General features: G+C 33.8%; 1 long non-coding RNA gene across 1 annotated transcript in view; it reads right to left on the minus strand.

Moving 5' to 3' along the window:
• Positions 1 to 18,245: 18,245 nt before the first annotated feature.
• LOC144979784 (uncharacterized) overlaps positions 18,246 to 23,476 on the minus strand; it is a 141,369-nt gene continuing 136,138 nt past the window's right edge. Inside the window, exon 2 of the long non-coding RNA XR_013646769.1 lies at positions 18,246 to 18,370. This is a non-coding gene — a long non-coding RNA (uncharacterized LOC144979784). The remainder of the gene's footprint in view (positions 18,371 to 23,476) is intronic.

Here is a 23,476-nt window from a genome sequence, read left to right on the forward strand (position 1 = left end):
TGTCACGTAGCCACTTATTATAAAAGCTGATAGGTCTAACATTCTAGACTCACTTCTCTCTACATCTATGCCGTCGGCCAGCTGCTCCATTCCTCATACATTGATATATTTGAAGATTTTTATCTTTTGGTACCTTGTGGATATTTTATCTCCGCCATCAAGACGCCGGAGCTTTTACCTTTGACAGTGCAGTCTTCTGCACATCAAGGATCAAACCTGAGCCCGCTGTCGAAGATATATATGATTCATCCCTTCCCAACTGCCTGGAAGTGGAACCTTACAAACCTGAGCCCGCCGTCGGAGGAATAGATAATCCATCCCTTTCAACTGCCTGGAAACGTAACCTTACAAACCTGATATTATACCATCATAAGTTACGTAATATCTTCACATTTCTATTTGTAACTGCCACAATCACTATTCATCTCATTTAATTAAATTTCATCTTTCTTTTTATTTCATCTTAAACAAATCGTTAATTGTTTTTCATTTAAAGTAACTAGTAAATTCTGGGGCCTTATTCTACATATCTTTATGCATAGTCGAGTAGCTCTTTACTCACTTGAGGCCATGACATTTTGGAGGGGACACATAAAAAGAATTGAATTTATTTAGTTACATTTATCTATTTCAAGCAAACCCTAGTGTTTAAATTATAAAACTCTTAATTTCCCCACTTGATCATATTATAATCGTACTCCCTATTTACAGGATTAACTTTTTTTTTCTCATTTCTTCATTTAAATGGAATAGCAATTTATCCATTCATTCTTTCATTTACTTTAAATAGCATTTTACTCATTCATTCCTTCATTAATCATTTATATAATCATCCATTCACCTGTTCATTCACCTATTTATAAATTATTTATTCAGTCATTGTTCGTTCATTCATTCATCCGTTCATTCGTTTATTCACTCATTTATCCAATCATTCATACAATTATTCCTCCATTCATTTGTTCATTCATACATTTATACATTCATTCATTCATCTCTTCACTCAGTTATTCATTAATTAATTCATTCCTTGTCCACTTTGTTATTATATCACTCATTTCATTTTGTTGTTTGCCTCATTCATGAACTGTTTTCAATATATTTACATTCCATAACGATTCATTCATCTATCATCCATTCACTCAGTGTTGTGAACACATTTTGTAACTATTGTAAAACTTACCGATATTTTATTGTTTTGTATTTCAGACATCACTTTTAAACACTATTCAATGCCTATTTACAATTGTTGAACAACCATTGAACAAGAGAGAGGTCCCAGCCACGAACTGAGTTGGTAAATATATCCTTCATTATTCTCTTTTACATGAGTTGGGCATCAAATAGTAACTATAGACATCGCGATTTGTTTTGCATAGTGATTTGTTTTAAATACATTTTTTGACATATTACTTTTACATTTTTATGTTCTGAAGAGTCTTTAAAAAAAAAAGAGGAGTCTACGAGCCGTCGTGTTATATTTAGTGATAGATAACTTGGGATTGTTTTGCCATCCTATTATTGTTATCGCACTCTAGTATATTAGCGTCATTGCGAATAATTGTACACAAACTAACGACGAGTCACACACATTGGTGATAAATTTTTCGTAGTAACATAGTTTAGAGTACACGCGAATGACACATTGTTATCGACACAAGTCATAATAACTCCGCATTGTACTGACAAATTGCTTTATAAGATATAACGATAAAAGGCATCACATTCAACACACATAATAAGTTGAAATAAGAGAGAGAGAGAGAGAGAGAGAGAGAGAGAGAGAAATAGAGAGAGAGAGAGAGAGAGAGAGAGAGAGAGAGAGCGAGAGATTTCTAAAAATAGAACAGTTCATTCCAGTAACTGTAAATAAATAAAAGTCAGTAACAGTATCCTGTCAATATATATATATATATATATATATATATAATATATATATATATATATATATATATATATATATATATGAGCCAAGGTCAAAAGGTGCCAATTTTTTTTCTCAAAATAAAAGTGACATAATAGTCCATTCATGTTGCTATATGTGTAGCAAAAACCCTGTACTTCATGAATCAAAGGCCCTTTAGATAACTTTAAGGTCTAACGCAGCATAATATATATATAATATCGTAACTAATTTATTGCAACATGGAAGCATATAAAAGATACTTAAGTCTCGCAAAGGACTTGGAAATAGCCCAGGAAAGAATATTTTCATGGTGCGAAGAGAAAATAAAAGAAGAAAAAGAAGAAACAAGTCGTAGAGAATAACACGAAGAAAGAATTCGTAGAGAAGAACATGTAGAAATAATTCGTAGAGAAGACAATAAAGACAGAATTCGTAGAGAAGAAAATGAAGACAGATTACGTAGAGAAGAAAAATAACATGAAGAAAGATTACGTAGAGAAGAACGAGAATAAAGAGCCCAAGAAAGGGAAGTAAAAGGACAGAAAGCTTTAGCAGAAGAAGAAACCAAAAGGACCCAAATGATGCTGGAAATTGAAAAAACAAAAACCGGTGATGAGAGAAAACATAATAATGGTGATGAATTCCTCATGAAACTCCCGCGCATGCCAACCTACGATGAACGCTCAGACTGTCTAGAATCCTTCCTACACCGATTCGAAGTCCAGGCTAAAGGTTATCGTTGGCCGGAAAGCAAATGGGCCACAGCCTTGATTAACTGCGTGTCTGGAGAACCGCTGAAAGTTTTCTATACCTTAACAACTGACGATGCAGATGACAATGGTAGATTTAAAGACGCTCTCCTGAAAAGATTTAGATTAACGGAAGATGGCTACTAGGAAAGGTTTCACACTGCAAATCCTGAAAGTATAGAAGACTTTAATACATTCGTGAACCGAATTACTGAATTTTTAAATCGATGGCTTGAGTTGGCAAACGTAAAACAAGACTACTTTGCAGGCCTTTACTATCTAACGCTGAAGAATCGAATCTATCAAGCTTGCAACCCAGATTTAGTCGCATTCTTTAAAGAAAGAAAGCCAGAAAACTTGGACAAATTAAAAATCTACGCAGAAAACTTTTACAGCGCACATCCCTTGACACCCCTTAGCAGAACATGGAAGGAACCATACTACGCTGCCGATGCTCAGAGTCCATGTACACGTAAAGTTAAGTACTCAGATAGAACGAGGAGATCAATCACTCGGAACACGCAAGTGAAACAAGATGACCATAGTAACAAACCATGGAACAAACAGTTCAATAGAGACCATACCCGATCCTATCAAAACAAAACAAGAAAGAGCACTGACAATGATACCGAGTATAAGAAAACCAGCAAACCTATAATTAAATCTAAATATTGTGGAATGAAAGGCCACACAGCAGACAAATGTTACAAAATCGTGGGATATCCAAAAGAAACTGCAAATGCATCACTCCAAACCAGTGTAAATAATCAGACACAAGTAATGTCAGGAGAAAATATAAATGTGTATTGCGTGAAAGGTATTTCACTTTTAACACAAACTCACAAGTCATGATCGTTATTTTTTGTGAAGGCAAAGCTACTGGAAGTGATTGCAAAATATTGAGAGACACAGGATGCAGTACAGTAGGAATAAAAGCATCTTTTGTCAACGACGAAGACAAAACTGGAAAAACTGTACAATGCATCACATCCAGCGGCACAGTCTAAACCTTTGAAACAGCTAATGTGTACATAGAAACCCCATACTATACAGGAATAGTGGAATGCTGTATACTTCCCAATCCCGTCGCTGATGTTATTGTTGGCAATATAAAAGGTCTTATAGAAAATCCAACAGATGTGACAGAATGGTCATTGACTCAAGAAACAGCTTGTCTAGCAGAAACAAGAAATATGACTAAGACAACGGAGAAGCCAATGACTATTTCTCTTGAACCACAACAATTTGACAGGAACACGTTCATTGAAGAACAGAAAAAGGACCCGACTTTAAAATCATATTTCGATATCGCAAACAAAGGGACGAAATCAAAAGTGGAATACATTATTGAAAAATATATTCTGTTCAGGTTACATATGAAAAGAAACAAAATGGCTAAACAACTGGTCAGGCCGAGTATTTACAGAAACAATATCCTTGGAATAGCGCACGATTCAATAACTTCTGGACATCTTGGGAGCTCTTCCACATTGAAGAGAATATCCGAGAATTTCACATCGCCTGGAATTACTAAAGACGTCCGAGAATATGTGAAATCGTGTGACACATGCCAAAGAAGAGTCACAAAAGGCAGAATACCGAGATTGCCATTAGAGACAACTCCAGTTATTGAAAAAGTTTTCAAAAAGTTGCAATTAACATTATAACCCCCTTAACAAAATCAGATAGAAACCATACGCACATACTAACACTAGTCGATTACGCAACCAGGTGGCCAGAAGCGATAGCACTGAAATCAACTACATCCGATCACATAGCTGAAGCATTAATGACATTTTTTTCTAGAACAGGCATACCAAATGAGATACTGTCGGACAATGGACTCCAATTTACATCACATATGATGCATGAAACCATGAAACTCATGGGAATCCAACACTCATTCACAACTCCCTACCACCCCCAAGCAAATGGTCTTTGTGAAAGATTTAATGACACTCTGAAGAATATGTTAAGAAAAGTGTCAGCAGAAAAACCAGAGGATTGGGACAGATACCTACCAGCAATCCTATTTGCATATAGAGAAATACCCCGGGAATCGACAGGCTACTCCCCATTTGAGTTGATGTATGGACGATCACCTCGCGGCCCGATCAACGTAGTAGCTGATATTTGTAAAGGGAATGAGGACGACAGTAAAGAAATTATGTTTGCTTACGAATATGTGAGAAACCTGAAAGACAGATAGAGGACACGTGTAAACTAGCACAGGAATCCGTCAGTAAGAAAGCGGAGAAATACAAGGAATACTCTGATCGCAAAAGCAAATCAAGAAAATTTGAGATTGGTGACAAAGTACTAATACTCTTACCCGATAGCTCGAGTAAACTTTTAGCCACATGGAAAAGACCATTCAAAATAATAGCAGTAAAATCTAATGTTAATTACGAGATTAAAATTAACAACTCAACAAAGACATTCCATGCAAATATGCTAAAAAAATATTTCGATACAGACACAGTGTCGCAACTTATGTTTACTAATATCGAAGCTGCAATTGCAGGATTAACCATACCGTTGGTCATGGGACACAGACACCCGAGACAGAAAAACAAACAAATATCGCACAATTGCAACCACCTAAGACAAAAAAAGAAGTACACAAAGTACTTAGGCTCCTAAATTTTTACAGGAAATACATTTACAACTTCGCGCACATCGCGACACCACTAACAAATCTGACAAAGAAAAGGTCACCGAACAAAATTGTTTGGACAGAAGCGTATCAGAATAGCTTTAATCAATTAAAGGCATCACTCTGTTCAGAACCAATTCTTAAATCACCCGACATGTCAAAAGGATTTGTTGTAAGAACTGACGCGTATGATAAGGGCATTGCAGGTGTACTAGTACAGGAGCATGAGGGAACTCGAATGCCTTGCTTATATGCAAGAAGAAAATTATTGGACAAAGAATCACGATACTCTGTAATAGAGCGTGAAGGACTGGCCATCTTCTTTGCTTGAAAGACATTCAGCAGATATCTACTGCTAAAAGAGTTTGTGGTCGAAAAGGACCATAAACCACTCACGTACATAAGAAATAACAAAATGAATAATAGTAGAGTACTGAGGTGGAGTTTATTTTTGCAAAATTATACCTTCAGTATCTCTCATATACCACCAGGCTGTGAGAATATTCACGCAGACCTACTTTTTCGATTAGTGTAAACACATGAGAAGGGTATAACTTAACCCAGCTACCTCTTACGCATACTGTTAGTTACCTCGCAAATTATGCCAAATCAGAACGCACAATTTCGATAATTTTATTTGTAAACATGATGTCCCAACTTGATGTAACTTTGAGTATTGTTTTGATATATATATATATAATTATAATACCATACCCATTCATGATTTGGGAAATCTTCTCTTTATCTATAGTTGTTATGAATTTTCAATTATTAATGATTGATAGTTGAAATGTCAATATTTCATTTACATTTTCATTCATTTCATTCAGTAAATTACTTTCATATCATCGACTTAAATCTTAAATCATTCTTGATTGCCATCAATATTGTTTATCACACTGATTTGTAATCACATTGCCACCACATTGTTTATCACAATGATTGTAATCACATTGCCATTATGTTGTTCATCACAATGATTTGTAATCACAATCTTTCATTGTTATCGTCACCCATTAATTATACCTACGTTATCATAAACATTTCCATGAATTAAATTGTAGCACAAATCATAACAATGGATTAACGCTATAGTATCATGATAGTAAATTTACTTCCGTTTGTAAAATATATCTTTCCAATAATGTTTAAAGAGTACATTTTAAACGTGGGTGGGGGGTGTCACAGTAAAGATTGTTCACAATTATATTATTAAATTTTTATTTTAATAAGAACTGAATTCATCTCACTCCAGTTATATTTCGGTAGGCTTAGAAAAACGTTACCTCCTAATATTAGATCATCTTTCCTTTAATAACCTTCCCTCGAATTAATTTCTAATTAGTGAATACTTTTCGTTCTACATTCTGTCACGTGGCCACTTATTATAAAAGCTGATAGGTCTAACATTCTAGACTCACTTCTCTCTACAATCTATGCCGGACGGCAGCTGCTCCATTCCTCATACATTGATATATTTGAAGATTTTTATCTTTTGGTACCTTGTGGATATTTTATCTCCACCATCAAGACGCCGGAGCTTTTACCTTTGACAGTGCAGTCTTCTGCACATCAAGGATCAAACCCGAGCCCGTTGTCGAAGATATAGATGATTCATCCCTTCCCAACTGCCTGGAAGTGGAACCTTACAAACCTGAGCCCGCCGTCGGAGGAATAGATAATCCATCCCTTTCAACTGCCTGGAAACGTAACCTTACAAACCTGATATTATATCATCATAAGTTACGTAATATATTCACATTTCTATTTGTAACTGCCACAATCACTATTTATCACATTTAATTAAATTTCATCTTTCTTTTTATTTCATCTTAAACAAATCGTTAATTGTTTTCATTTAAAGTAACTAGTACATTCTGGAGTCTTATTCTACATATCTTTATGCATAGTCGAGTAGCTCTTTACTCACTTGAGACCATGACAAATAGAGTGCAGTTACAAGTGACAGCAGTGGATTTTCATCTGCTTATTGTGAATGTATATCGGAACGCTGTCTGACGGAGCGAATACTGGGATGAAAGTGGGCGTTTCGTGCAAAGACAATAAATGTGCATTCCGTCTATCGTTTTTATAAAGTTGATTCCCTATTTATATATTCAATAACAATGGAATCTTTGGTCTCAAGGGAGATATCCAAGGTAGCCTCGGATATATCGCAGGGAAAAAACACAACACACACATACACACACACACACACACACACACACACACACAGAAAGAAAGAGAGAGAGAGAGAGAGAGAGAGAGAGAGAGAGAGAGAGAGAGAGAGAGAGAGAGAGGGATTCAAAAAGATTAAAAAGAGAGATAAATTGAAAGACAGATAGATGGATGGATGGATAGATAGATAGATATATAGATAGACAGACAGACATATGAAAAAATAAATAAATAAATGAATATATAGTTAGATATATTGATTGATAGATAGGCAGAAAGAAAGAGAGAGAGAGAGAGAGAGAGAGAGAGAGAGAGAGAGAGAGAGAGAGAGTGAGAGACAGAGGCGTTGATACCAAAATCATCCGTGGAGAGAATGATGATGGAAAGAAAGTAAAAATAAAATCGTGTACGGCGATGGAGAAAATTCAAAACATGATATACGCTGAGGAATAAGGAAAATATAGATGAGATACAGAGGAAGGGAGAAAGCGAAGGGGCGGGGGGTTGATATTTTAAATGTTCAACATTCATTGATGATTAATGTCAATAGATTCCCAAGGCATAAAAAGATTTAGAATTCAAGGGCAAAGGATTGAGATAGTGGTAATTAAGTTAGTCGTGCTTGAATTGCAGGGTTGAAATTTTGAATTTCTGTTGAAGCATTGAAATTCATCTCTTAATAGGATTCAACAGTCGTGGCATCACTTCCCTCGTAATGACGCATAATAACTGGTTCTAAACTATGGGAACAATGGCTGACGTCATTATCTGTATCACCGCCCTTATGAAATACTTCTCCGACGAGTTAAAACTGTAACCAGAGGAGAAAAATAATTTAATTTTTTTATATACATTCTGCCTGATCACATGACATGTGAAAAAGTTCTAGCTAGCATGAACAATATAGAGAACCGACTTGATTAACTTTGTTTAGAACCAAGCCGCTGGTTGCTGGGCTGACGTGACATCAAACTATTGAATCCTATATATATATATATATATATATATATATATATATATATATATATATATATATATAATATATATATATATATATATATAAATCCATATTTATATTATCCATGACATTAGTTTATGTTTTTAGGTGCCCGATATCATATTGGCATGCACTATTGTCCTAGTTCTCCTTGTTTGTATCCACTGGCTTTCCGCTTTAGAAATTCGTTCATGTTGGCTGACATCATTACTCTTCTTTCTGCAATTCGGGAATATGGTAAGCAATTTAATTAGGTAGATAGATGTTTCCTCCGTGATGGATTAAATATGCTGATGCCCGCATGCTGCTTGTATAATAGATTTTTATTTCACGCTATCTTAATGACAGCTTTGATCCAAGAACTACGTGAGGCGGGCACCAGTGGGGATTAAACCAGAGACAATGTGAGATATCACCAGTGAAGAGTGAACCAGAGACTATGGAAAGTGGGCACCGATGGGGAGTGAAGCATATAATATGGGAAGTGGACAACAATCGGGACTGAACCCAGAAGTGTATGAGGTTGACACTAAGGGGAGTTAACCAGAGACTATGGGAGTAGGGCAACAGTGGAGATAAAGCTGGAGACTATATGAGGTGAGTTCTAGTGGGGGGGGGGGGGGGGTGAATTTGACACCATGAGAGGTGGTCATCTCTGGAGAGTATCACCTCCAAATAAGTTGATATATGTATATATATATATATATATATATATATATATATATATATATATATATATATATATATATATATATGATACACGTGCAAAATTGATACGACAACCACTATTGCTTAACGTTGTGTGAAAGTCAAGAGTGTTTTTTAAAGTACAACAATATATCTATAGTAATTTGTCAATAATTCCGTGGATGGCGAACGTTTTGTGTAATTTTACTTGATATTTTGACTTAGGAAATGACCCAAAGAATGTATTATAAAGAATGTTACTGGGACAATCGTGAAAACGCATGTTTTGATATTTTCAAAAGAACCGTTTCGCCTGAATGTACCCTGATAGAAATCGCCAAGTTGTATCTTACTGTTTACAAGTTATCTGCTGATTTAAAGAAAAAAAACATTATCTTTGTGAAATCATTTTGTAATTATTTTTTTTCAATTATGTTACTCTCTAAAACATACCGAAACTTAGCATTGAAGAGAGAGAGAGAGAGAGAGAGAGAGAGAGAGAGAGAGAGAGAGAGAGATAGAGAGAGAGCTCGTTTACTTGGGCATATTCATGCTAAACGAACAGTATTTGAGGTAGCAGGCCATCTGTGCAACCTCGACTAGCTGGTAATAAGACCTTGGTGCTCGAGTGACCAGGTTTAAATCCAGATCCCAATCTTATACAGCACTTCTAAGATCTCAAAACACCTACAAGGGAACAACAGTGCCAAGTGCGCCATGTGGTCTAGTTGTATGACACTCGATTTCGGATCGGAAGGTCCTGGGTTCGAGCCTCGCTCGGCGCATAGTTGAATCCTTGGAGAAGGCTCTTTACTCACATCCTCTCACGACAGGTATTTGAAGCGTTATCTTTTTTATCCATTCATAAAAAAGAATTTCCCAGTCCCCTGAAATTTTGACCAAATCAATAACACGTTGTCGACTGCTATTACCTCGTTTTTCTTTTCCTGCTTTCTTTTAGAGACAGTGGGATATAACGGTCCCAATCAACATCTACTCTTGGTGCTCGATTCAGTCATGTCATGTTATTGGTAAATCACTTTTCCTCAAAACATTTGTCAAATATGTTTCCTTAGCTGCTTTTTTCTGATACACAATAAAGTAAAGAGATGTTGTATTGGAGACCCTGACTCTAATCCACTATCCATTTCAGGAGGTCCGACTATGTAAGTCCATTGGGTCAGCGTCAACATGACAAAACAGATGGAAAGGTTGATGATTCATACCTCAATAATTCTTTCAGGTTATCCAAAATATTATACGTTTTCCCAAAGAAAATCTGCTTGTTGCTTGAAATGTTCTACTTATAGTTACATTGGGGTCTTTTAAAACCTTTTTTTCTTTTTGATATGGCTGTTCTCAATGGGCCATTACTCGATCTGTAGTATAAATGTTTAAAGGATGATAAGTCTGTCAAATATTGTTAGCTTTACTTATTACTTTACACGTTTGTGATTGACATCCAAATAAGAAAATTTTATTCTTTGATTTGCATTAAATAAAGCGTGATAAGCAAGACAGTCTTTAAATCATATCAAGGGCAATAGCTTATAAAACTTTAAAGGAATTTCCCCAAAACTGTATCTGTAAATTGATCAAACAAAAATAAAAATTTCTTTTCTTTTTCTATAAGATTCAATATTATCAAAAGTGTAGAAGTAATTAATTATTCAGCGTAGCTGTCCTTGAACGTGAGTGACCTCTGAATGAACTTCAAGTGGTCGAATTGAATTTCCAATTGACCAACATTTTTTCAGGGATATCGATTTGACTAAATTTGAAGAAAAACAAACTTTCACACGAGTGTGAAACGAGTCGAGTTTTTGAACTGTTCAGTGACTCTACCATAATGGGCGATAACTCAATTAAATATTGTTTGATTTGCTTGTAACTTTATACGAGTGTTGCTGACATCCAAAAGAGTAAAATTTATTTTTGAGTAGTATAAAATAAAGTGCTGTTTGCATGCCATTTTAAAAAGAGGAATGTATTTATTCCTCTAAAATCAAATCAAGGGCAATAACTCCAAGGTGATATTAACAAAAGTATACACGTGATCATTTGACGTATAATAAAGTTTTTATTTTCTTAAAGATGTTATGAAATATCGATAATTTACGAGTTGTTGTTAAATGTAGTTGACTCTATTTGAATTTTAGTGACCTGTGGTTGACCAACAATTGGTCGAATTGGAATTCCAATCGACCAAATGTTTTCAAAGATATCAATTTCACCAACTGTGAAGAAAAATAAACATTTACACGAATGTGAATCAACTCGATTTTTTTTTACTAAGCGGTGACTCTACTAAAATTCTCTCTTTATGATATATGATTAATCCTTTCTATTTCCGTATGCATGTATGGCGTTCAACCAATCAGGTCACTGATCAGTCTCATTTTAGATCGATGGTGATTCGTAGAGGTCATAACATTATAAAAATATAAGGTATGAGGTCTAAGGAGAGATGCAAATGGGAACTGATGAAGGGATGTAACTTAAGGAACTGTCACTATTTGTCAAATAAACGTGGCTTGTATCCCTTGGGAATGAGTTGTAATATTGCATTTCTCCAAGAAGCTAGTGAAGAACCCGCAATATTTGCAGGAAAATAAAGACAATTACAAGCAGGTATTTATCTATTTTAATTATCACACTATTGTGTAGAAATTATTAACCGAGATCGAGATGAGGTGCCCGGAAATGATTCTGGCAACACATCTTCACTGTAAATTTTACAATTTCAAATCATTGTTCAGCAGACGATTGGACAAATACGATCAGAGGAGTTCACCTATATTAATATATTCCACGAATCCTTTCTTTAAAAAATATAGCCTTGTGGAGAAAAGTGTCCTTATTTGAGTCAATAAAAAAAAATTGTACTGCACACAACTCTACTGAAAGATTTGAAAATCAGAAATGTAATTTTTACAGAGAGATAAACAGATAACTTGATTTCCTTTTATAATCTGAAGTCAGTTTGAAAGTTTATTGATTCAAACAGATATGATAAAATACGTACCGACGACACTGACACTCTCAAAAATAACCAATTTCGACACTGTAAAAAGTTGTCAGTTTGGCGTTTTTACGCAAATCGTTGCATTCGAAATAATGTATTCACTTAATGTAAATGTTGCTGCTCGAAGCTCGAAGAAATAAATGATAATGTGACAATGAATGTAATCTTCAATTTAATTACAAAACAGATCAAATGAACGTTTAGGGTTTCCCCTTTATCAACAAAACAGGATGAATGAAACACCGCAGATGAATGAGATAATGTGGTAGTGGCGTAGTTAAGATGAATAAACAAAACATTGGTTGGGAGGAAATTAGTATGCTCTTTTGTAAGGAAGCATGGATTAAAATAGAATACGAGATATTTCTAAAGGTTGTGCAACTAATTAAGTGAAAAGTGGGGAGGAGGCGGGGAACTATGTAATGCAGTTTAGAAAGTGAAATATAAAACGTGTAGACTGTTGTTTGAAAATAAATACAATGAAATTGAAAATAAATACAAAAAATAATAAATAATGTCGGTATAAGTATAAATCATTAGTGACAGCAGCAGGAAGTCATCTGTGGTGTTTCATTCATCCTGTTTTGTTGATAAAGGGGAAACCCGAAACGTTGATCTGATCTGTTTTTGTAATTAAATTGAAGCTTACATTCAATTTCACATTATTATTTATTTGTATACATTTAATTACTTTAATGATTTCATATCAACACTAAGTTTTCAACAGTTTTCATCTATTTATGACATAAAGTATTATTTTTGCTCCTTTGATGCTTTCAATGTGATGGTTTAGGGTGGATAATACCCAGGTTTAACTTATGGTCACACCCTCAACTCTATCTGTCCAGTATAAACATCAATACAGAAATTCCTGAGTGAGGAGCTTTCCGATTGGCATTTTTCAGCAAATCGTGGCATTCATGATTATATTATTCACTTGTTCACATTAAGATATTCAGATTTACAGAAATTTTAAATAAGTTTCACAGATTAACAACAGCATCTAATATTACTGCTAATGTTGCTGTCGTTTTTATGCCATCGATGTGATAATTATTGCCCTGGGAAATTTTTAGTTCAACGTTATCGGCAAACTGTCAATGGGAGCGATCTATATTCATGTTTTCGTCCAACCTATTCATCAATCACATGAATTTTTGCTGTACAACGATTGGAGTTTTCTCAATGTATCTAAACACGCTGCTTTGTTTATGAACGTTGTAAACATACCCATGTATCATGTTGAGCAAAATGACCAATTGTAACGTTGGTTATTATTAAAATGTGAACACTTTTCACTATGTGGGTCATTTTGAGCACACTTTGCAATGTGACCAATAACCTCGAGCACATGGAAATGTAATGTAGATCAAACCCATTATATATATCTAGTTTCTATCCCGAACAAACCAAAAATAGACATATTATTATGATGGAATAATTGATACTGTTCGCGTCTGCTTCAGATTTTCATTTGACCTCAGGATTAAAGTGGTCAAGACACCCGTTTTCTTTCATGTAAATTAGATCAGTGTATATTACTTAGTTTTGAATTATGGGCAAACTCTCAATTTTACCAATCAACAATCAAAACATGATCACCAGAGTACTGTACTACTGTACTGTAAGGTAAGTTCTTGATCCAGGGATCAGGGAGACATTCTGAAAGCTCCTACATCCCCAGTATTCATTCAACTTGTATTTTCACCGTTGGTCTTTTGTCATGCGTTTATTTATTCAATTTGTCGTCAAATAGAAGCATTTAAAAAACTCTAGAACAAACCTTGATAGATTTGTGAAAGTTTAAAATTTCTTAATTTGACTATTGTTTTGATTCTCGGCCGCCATTTTGATATGTGAAGTATTGAAAAGTAGTGCAGGGCAGTCCGAGGGTTGTTTTTTTTTTCTATTAGGATTAGCTCGAGATCGGAGGATTTTTTAAGTTCGGGTTAGCCATAAGTCTTGGCAAAGGTGCTAGGGCGTTTGTTTTTCCTATTTTCCTATTACTATTAGGGTTAGTTAATGGTGCTAGGTTTTATTTTTTCTTGGGGTTAGTTGAGGGAATATTATTTGAGTTGTTTCCCTTTGTAGGAGCTTTCGGAAAGCCTCCCCAGGATCGTCTTTCAACTCTGCCCACGTCTGTTAATTCAGGTTTATGTTCGCAGTTGATTTTCTTACCACAACCTGTGTTTACACACGACAACTTATGTTGCTTTGTCACGGGTCAGAGGCTGTAGTGGCTAACACTTCATGTTGGGCCACAGAGAAAAATCAACAGAGGATGTACCAAGTTACACAGACAACGTTGTTTACCAATCTGCCCTCATTAAATGATGGTGGGTACAATATCGAATGAAAATAGTTCTTTCCCCGCGAAATTGCTGGCTTTTTACTAGATCTAGTTAATAAATAAAAATTTTGAGGAATTGTTTTACAAAGCAGGAATTATGACGCTTAAGCTACTTTTACAAGTAAAAGTCAATCGTTCAACTCAGCTAAACCGGCGCCAAATGCCAGATCATCATTTAAGTCAACAGGTGATAAAATAACTAAGTAAGATATCCGTATATCAATCTGCAAAAAAAATGGCTTAGATTTTTTTTCGATTTTTTCGAAAACATTAATAAAATATGAAAAAACATAAAATTCACGAAAGGGAACAATTTTTGTTCGCCCAACCCCGTTTAAAAAAAAAAGAGAATACACTTGATAATCATAAAGATGAAAAATAGATAATGCAGCTTATTTTATTTTATGCTTAAACAATACCGATAATAATGACACTGATTGACAAGTTTCTGTAGAACGACCTTAACCCTATTCCTATCCCAATAATCATATTCCTATTCATATTCCATGGGGTGGTTTTACACCCCTTCTTCATGATAAGAAATTAATGTCAGTCACCCTATCCCTATCTCATGTGGTGATTTTACACCCCAACGTTGATACAGTAAACTATTAACAGAACTACTACTACTACTACTACTACTACTACTACTACTACTACTACTACTACTACTACTACTACTACTACTACCACTACTACTACCACTACTACTAATGATAATAATAATAATAATAATAATAATAATAATAATAATAATAATAATAATAATGATAATAATAATAATAATAATAATAATAATAATAATAATAATAATAATAATAATAATAATAATAATAATAATAATAACTATTGTTATCATTATTATTATTATTATTATTATTATTATTATTATTATTATTATTATTATTATTATTATTATATTATTATTATTATTATTATTATTATTATTATTAATTACCTCCTGTAATGTGGCGTAGTTGCACACATGTATAAAGGCTAATGATCGTTTAGTGACTTTTTGATAGATGGTATTGATATTCCTTTACATTGCGTTTTAGATTTGAATAATGACAATATAGTTCAAGGACCAATGATGATAATTGAATGTACAACATCAAGACATTCAAATCAAAGTCCAGATTCCAATTTTGGTTTCTTACTCCTTTATTTGTTGTGATAAATTCGAAATCCAAATCAAATAGCATGGTCTTAATTCAATCAGTTTCATACATTTCAAATCGTAAAATCAATCCAAATGCTAAGTCAATTTGTCTATGTGACCATTTTCGATATAGGTGGACTATTTACAAGTCCGTAACTGCAATCAATGATAGTGAGCACAGAAAGTTGACAGTAAAAATGTGAAGTCCGAAGTAAAGTAGAATGTAGAATCGAATAGAATTGAATCGAATCTAGAATCTAGAATAGAATCCCGGTTTCATCAGAAACATTATTTTATACCCTATTGTAAACTCTTCCCACAATTCCTTCAAACCACTCCTCCTACTGATTTTGAACCCCCCCCCCCCCCCCCCCCCCCCATGTCAGTCTAAGCCGGCCCCTTTAAAGATAAAAGCGAATCATACTCAACTCGAAATGTTAAATCCCTAAATATTAATGCTTAAGTCCGCCTTTTATTAAATAATATTATTTTGGTAAACGTCAGTTTTTACGCCCATTACGCCCAAATAACAAATACCAACTACAATTTGATGCTTTTATTCCCAAATACCAATTAACACTGATCAAAGAAAGACATTTTCTAGTACTCAATATAATGACCAATCCTTTAACTGTGGAACGTAAAACTATCCTAAACCCATTAAATATTGACCAAATTTAACTGATATACAAGCACTGTGAACTCATTAAACCCACTTGCTGGAGTAATTTATCATTACCCACTAGAACTCTTGTGTAACCGGTATAAGCTAACTCTCTTACAGTATATTGAAAGAACGCAAAGCATCCACAGGCAGACCCGGATTACTTTAATTAAAATCCAGGTCCGTATGCAGATGCCCTGAGTGCAATTGCAAGTCACGTCGGTAGTCAATTTCATTCCAAAACGTCTCTTGTTACGTAAATCATCAAGAAGTTGCACAAGTGTAAAAAATATCAGAATTAGACTCGGAATTAAGATAAAAAGAGTTTAAAATATTCCAATTCTAGCCTTTTAATATGCTGCTTAGGATGACCTAAATATTATATATATATATATATATATATATATATATATATATATATATATATATATATATATATATATATATATATATACAGTCACTTACAAAAGTAAGTTCCACTTCTTCAATTGGACCTATAAGACTGTTGAACTCCCCGATATATAATTTTCATATTCGTTATTACAGCTGAGAAAATTCCCTTCTAAATGGTCATTGTTTAATACATTTTGGTGCAAGCTTCTAAGGGAGTGTATGCTTTTAAAACCATTTTAAAAATCGATTGTCGCAAATTGTCAAATAAAAGAAATCATTTTTTAATTCTATTTTGATGAAAATATGCTTTTTCTTACCAAATTGTATAAACTGGTATGGGGTTACCAAACACCATTTAAACGCATTATTTTGATATAATGTTTATTCCAATTCGAATCTTTACAAAGAAGATTATTATCAATATCAAAGAATTCGAATAACCATATCAGCAATGATAAGACTCACTGTTAAGGATAGATGCCAATTAATTGATAGAATTAAGGCAGGTGAAACGTATCATTCAATTGGTAAAACATTTAATATTTCAATGAATATGAGCCATATCTATAATCGTTAAACAATTTAAGGAAACGATTTGTCTAAAAAAAAAAAGCATAGACCCGGTTGTCCAAAATGACCACCGAAGATGTCGATCGTTCAATCATTAACAAACATGAACAAAGATCACTCAAAAACAGCTAGTTCTACTGCAATAGAGCATGGCATCAGTTCACAAACTGTTCATATTTGTTCTAAGATGCTGGATTGAAGCATGAAGGCCAGCAATATGTCCCTTACTTTCTATCAATCATAAAATAAACAGACTGCTGTGGACTCGCCGTCATGGACGCTGAGACATTAGCTCAAAACGCTTTTGGTTCGAATTGAAGGAAAAATGGTTTCTCAAGAGCACATTGTTAAAGTTCTTGTACAATATGTTTTCTTTCCTTTCTTTAACAATTATAACAATAAAATGTATGTATTCGTACATGATAACAACCCACTTCATTGAGCACTTGTTAGTAAACTGTTTTATATGAGCAACGTATCGATACAATGAAGTGGTCAGTGGTAAGTCCTGACCTAAACCCAATTGAGCACGTTTAGAGTCTTATCAACTAGAAGCGCATGAAATCCCTAAAATACGCCGAATTGATGTTCATGTTCAAGCTACTAATAGACCCGTGTAATGAAATGAGCGAAGATTACGTGTCCAGTATAAGGATATTGAAGAACGCACAGGGTGGATACACAACATACTAACACAAACATTATTTCGATGCCCTAACAAGTATGTCCTTTTTTTTCAATGTGCTGTATTATTGTGATTCTATTTCCTGTTATTGTAATTCTGTTAATTGTAATGAAAATTGTCTTAACATCCTTATATACAATTCATGATAAATTGATTAAATTTGAATTATTTTACTGAACTTACTTTTGAGAGGGGCAGTAGGTATATGTGTTGTTTTCTTTGATCGGTGTGAAGCACATCTATTCTCCAGCAACGATAGTGTTGGTATTTCCATTGCTGAAGGACCATTCTTCAATACCAATACAATTTGATACCCAGACATGTAGATTATTGTGTTTGGCTTCATTGCTGGGAACGAAGATGATTATTTACTCTGTGTGAATTGGGGGGGGGGGGTGCAGTCTTGCGGCTTTTCAATTATTAATCTTTCTATTACTATAAAACTTTTCAGACGTCTTCATCGATCAAAAAATAATGTTATGACACTTTTCAAATATAAAAATTGATCATGTATAATTAAATCAGTTATAATCTTTTTTACTTCGTGCCTCATTGGAAATAAAATACAAACCATAATTAAATGATCGTCCGAGATTTATTTATCAATGTTCAAGACTATTAGTTAACGATGGTTACGCTCTGAGTCTGTTCATAACATTGTTATTATAAATAGATCAATGTGCACGTAGTTGTTAAAAGTTGTAATATAAAGCACAGTGAATAAAGTTTTCAATATGGCTGTGAACAAATGGCAGTTTAAAACTATGTCTGACTTTAGAGAATCCTTAATTAAATTTTGAAAATTAAAAAAAAATCATCTGTTAGAAATCGTTAAAATGTATATCAATAAAACCACAAGATTATCACAAATTAGATGGTATTAAAATCCAGGCGTTATGTCAGATAAAAATCACTCAAATCACGTAAATGTAAGAGCCAACAAAAACAACGGTCAGGCATGTTATAACAACAGTCTGATTGATAGTATTTAGAGAGAAAATTTCATTTAAAAACGACCTAAAAAAAAACAAACAAAAAACAATAACACAGAGCTGAGTTACGTCAATTTGGTTCTATCTATTGTTCACAATATTTTGACTCACTGATGAAGGAATTGCATTGCAATTCCTAAAAACGCTATGCATTGTTTTCAATCATCTGTGTTAAGATTGTGATTAATGCTAAGGGTCAGTTGGTTGGTTGCTTCAAGTGATAGGCAAATATCTAAGGTGGCTGTGTGTCTTCAGTTCACGATAATGGATTGATCCCATGAGGAAAATATACTTTATTTTAAGGAACTGTGTATTCAGTCCACCGGAAATAAAAATATTTAAAAAGGACCAAATACCGTCGATACTTACCTTAGTCAATACTGGCGACATTGATGCTTAGCCTATTGTAGGTTAGGCATCATCATAAATGGACAGGCATAAAATTTATGACAATCTGACGGCTTAATAATATCATTTACAGCGTTTTATTTACTCTCGGAAAGTCTTGATTGAGAGATGCTCGAGTTTCTTACAGTGGCTGCCAGATAGCCATTGGCCTGACCAATTTGACCAAAATTACTACACAGAGAATAATGTTTCTATAATTAATTTTAAATTAATATTTATATCTATTTTTAATTTTTCCGAGTCCGTTAGAATTTTTGTGATTATCAAAACCGATGATTTTTCCAAGGAGATCAGAATTTTAGTATTGTTTGCCCAAGTAAGGTTCAATTTAGTCACTTTTCACATCGATCACTGGCCTCGACCACGCCTGTACACCCTCCCACCCACCCCCACCCCCCGACCCGGGCAGTATTGACTTTGTCCTCTTCCAACATCCTTTTCTTTCAAAATCATCCCTTGTCCTTTGTTTTGTAGGGCTAGTCTATTGTTCATTGTCTATCATGTCTTGTAAAACTAGGATTTTTAAAACTGGTATCCCACTTCTTCCATTCTACTAGCGCTAAAACGACCTCAATAAGCGCCATCAAACCATTGTTTTTGAGTCCTTAAAAGAACGTAGAGTCATCTTTCTTTGCATATATATAAATATATATATATATATATATATATATATATATATATATATATATATATATATATATATATATATATATATATATATATATATATATATATATATCTATCAAGGACAACTATAGTGAAAGGACAATCATATGGAATCTTCAGGCAACGCTAGTGGGGGCCAACAAAAAATATATAAAATTCAAACCAAAATAACAGCAGGGGCATTATTATATGGCAAGATCTACCTTTTTAGAGAGTGATTGTGAATTCTGGGTCCAAAAAAATATTTAATGATTATTATTATTATCAGCAGTGAATAGGAGTAGCCAAGAAACGGAAAGGATGAGTAGTTAGATATTCTAAAAACTGATCTTATAGTGATTGATTCAGGATGATTTCTTTAGAAGCTTGATTAATGAATGTACATGTAAAATGATGATGAAGATGAAGGTGAACAATTAGATGAAGGGGAAAGGAGATGTAAAATATCAACAAAGGGAGGTAATCTGCGGAGGATGATCCCAAGAAAAAGATGAATACCAAAATATCTACTAAGGGATACAATAAGGGGCGCACCTTTTTCTTCTTTTTCTCAGCTGTTCACAATGTACAGCTGCAAAAATGTGTATGAACCTCTGGATCATTTTGTCCTAGTAAAATATATTTTTTCACGAATTTTAAAACAATAGGAAAGAATTTCGCTTATTACAGCTATATTAAAATTGATAACTAGTAAGTATTGGAATCTAAATATGATTATAGTGTCAAAAAGATTATTTTCCGCTTATCCATTTTGACAGAATTTGTTAAAATGGAATGTTCGGTTAATTGAAACTTATATGATGTTCGTACAGAATCCGAATATGAAGGAACGACAGACATGTTTACATTTTATAACAATCAATATACGTTATTGATGAATACAAATGAAAGTGAATATTACGCGCTTCCAACATTATTTTGATTTCAAATTTTTGAGAAATAGCTTGTTCTTTATGCCAAAGAGGATTACATAAATTTAATGTAGACCAGTCAAAAGTAGAAATTCATCAATTTAGGATACAATGTTTCCACAAATATGTGCTTATGTTCAACAACAATAACATGCAAAACTGAGGGTTGATTGTGAAATTCCAATTCCATAGCTGTCCTCTTTAATTAATGACTTATCGATAGATAAAAGCGGACTTCTTTTCGCAGCCTTACAAGAGAGGAACCGATAGAGATTCCGTATGATATCGTATTGTTTAAGAGATTATAGGTTTAAAAGAAAACTTAAAATGCTGTGTGAAACGTTCATGCATAGATACAATTTTTTCAAAGTTAAATATAAACATTCATTGTTAATTTGACAATTTTGAGTATTTAATCACTAGTTCAAATGAGTTAAAGCTAGAGATTCATATCAGTCTTCGGTAATTGTGACGTGATGTAAATAAAAAGCAATAAATTACAACTTCAAAATGGGATGCAAACTACATTAGTTGTTAATTAATAACAGTTAATGTGTGTTGCTTTTATTCGGAAAATAGTATGATATGAACTCATAACCACTAGCCGGAACTACCGTGTCACAAGATTATTTTGAAAAACGATGAATTCATCTTACTTTGTGGTGTGAAAATGTTTACATTTTTAGCAGAGTAAAATCTCTAATTTTATGACAGGGGTTTTAAAGTAGATTTTTATAGGTCGTGAAGAAGAAATCTTTTTTTGTGATATGGCATCACAATACGGGCCAAAATGTTTATTCAGTAAATAGAAATTGATTCGGAGGTTGACACAAAGTTTTACAACTTTTGATAGAAGGACATTTGAGAAAAAACTAGAAAAACATGCGCCATTCATAAAAAATCTGACTACTATACTATAGTTCATTCCTTACAGTCAATGAGTAGCATCAGAATCAGATCCATCGTACTTTCCATGTAGTCAAGGGTTAATTAATAGAGTTACTTCTCATATCATTGAGATAAAACTATATATTCAGACTACTAGTACAACCCTTTCAGTCAATGGATCCATAATTCCCTCCCATAGTCACAGAGATAATTAGAGTGATTGAGTTGGGTGAGTGTAACTGTTGTAACAGTAACATCTCAGATCATTTTCATTAATGAGGCAAAACCATATATTCAGAGTACTAGTCCCATACGATTGACAGTCATATCAGCAACACCAGATCCATGTAATGGGCATAACTATATATTCAGAGTCCAAGTTCCATCATATCAGACCCACTAACTATTCTAGTCTAGCTATCTAGCAATAGCAATGACTACTATCTATCTAGCAACTGTTGTTAGATAGTAGTAGAAAGGACTGTTCAAGTTGTGAAGTTGACGTGACGAGCAAAGGGCCCTCTAGACTTATACACTAGACTAATACAATAAAGTCAATATTTATCAGTTAACCATATAGAAAAAAATATATAAATATAAAGCCACAAGCCATAATAAAATAAGAAACAAATCCGAATCAGGATGTCGGAGTCTGATCACCATATCTGTGCGACTCGACAGAGCAAGCACGACAACGGGTCCAACTATCGTCTGCAGGAACTACAGCCAGATGCTAATTCTAAACATTTCTTAAATAATAATTATTACGCAATTATTATTGGTACTTACCGATTTTCAAAGATTCTGGTTCGATAAATTAGCCATAGATTTATCTAGTTATTAAAAGGAATTGAAAGCAGATTCGTACTTTCGATTTAAAAAAATGAAAACAAACCCAATCACTCAATTTGTAAGAGGGCGTCATAAAAAATAGTTCATACTTTCCAGTAAAATTGTTGATAGTTCACTACTTTTTATATATTTTCATATCATTCAAGAAATAAGAAATATCATTTAAAACTTATGGTCGCGAATTAACCAATTTCTTATAAAGTACCGAAATTATAAGAACAGAATCAGTTATTGCGCATTCAAGGAAATTCTACCAAGGCAGAAAAGTAGTAGTTTTGCTTGAAATCGTTATCCAACCAATGGCCCCCACTAGCGGGGGCTGAAGATTCCACATGTCAATCCTTTCAGTATGGTAATCCTTGATATATATATATATATATATATATATATATATATATATATATATATATATATATATATATATATATATATATATATATATGAGTGTTGGTGGGTACTTGTAGGTACGAAACAACCTCTCTTCAAATGAAAACATATTCAACGAAACAAAACAAGACTACGAAATGGCACTCAAACAGAGCGGACACAACTCAACACTGAAATACAAAAATTTAACACACGCCACAACACCAAAACAAAACAGAAAAAGGAACATAATATGGTTCAACCCGCCGTTCAACAACGCAATCACTTCAAACATCGGCAAGCAGTTCCTTGCACTCATCGATAAGCACTTCCCGAAGAACCACCGTCTGCACAAAATAATCAACAGAAAC

This window comes from Berghia stephanieae, chromosome 1, assembly GCF_034508935.2.
Source record: "Berghia stephanieae isolate SIO BIC M18660-M18661 chromosome 1, UCSD_Bste_1.3, whole genome shotgun sequence".
NCBI lineage: Eukaryota > Metazoa > Mollusca > Gastropoda > Nudibranchia > Aeolidiidae > Berghia > Berghia stephanieae.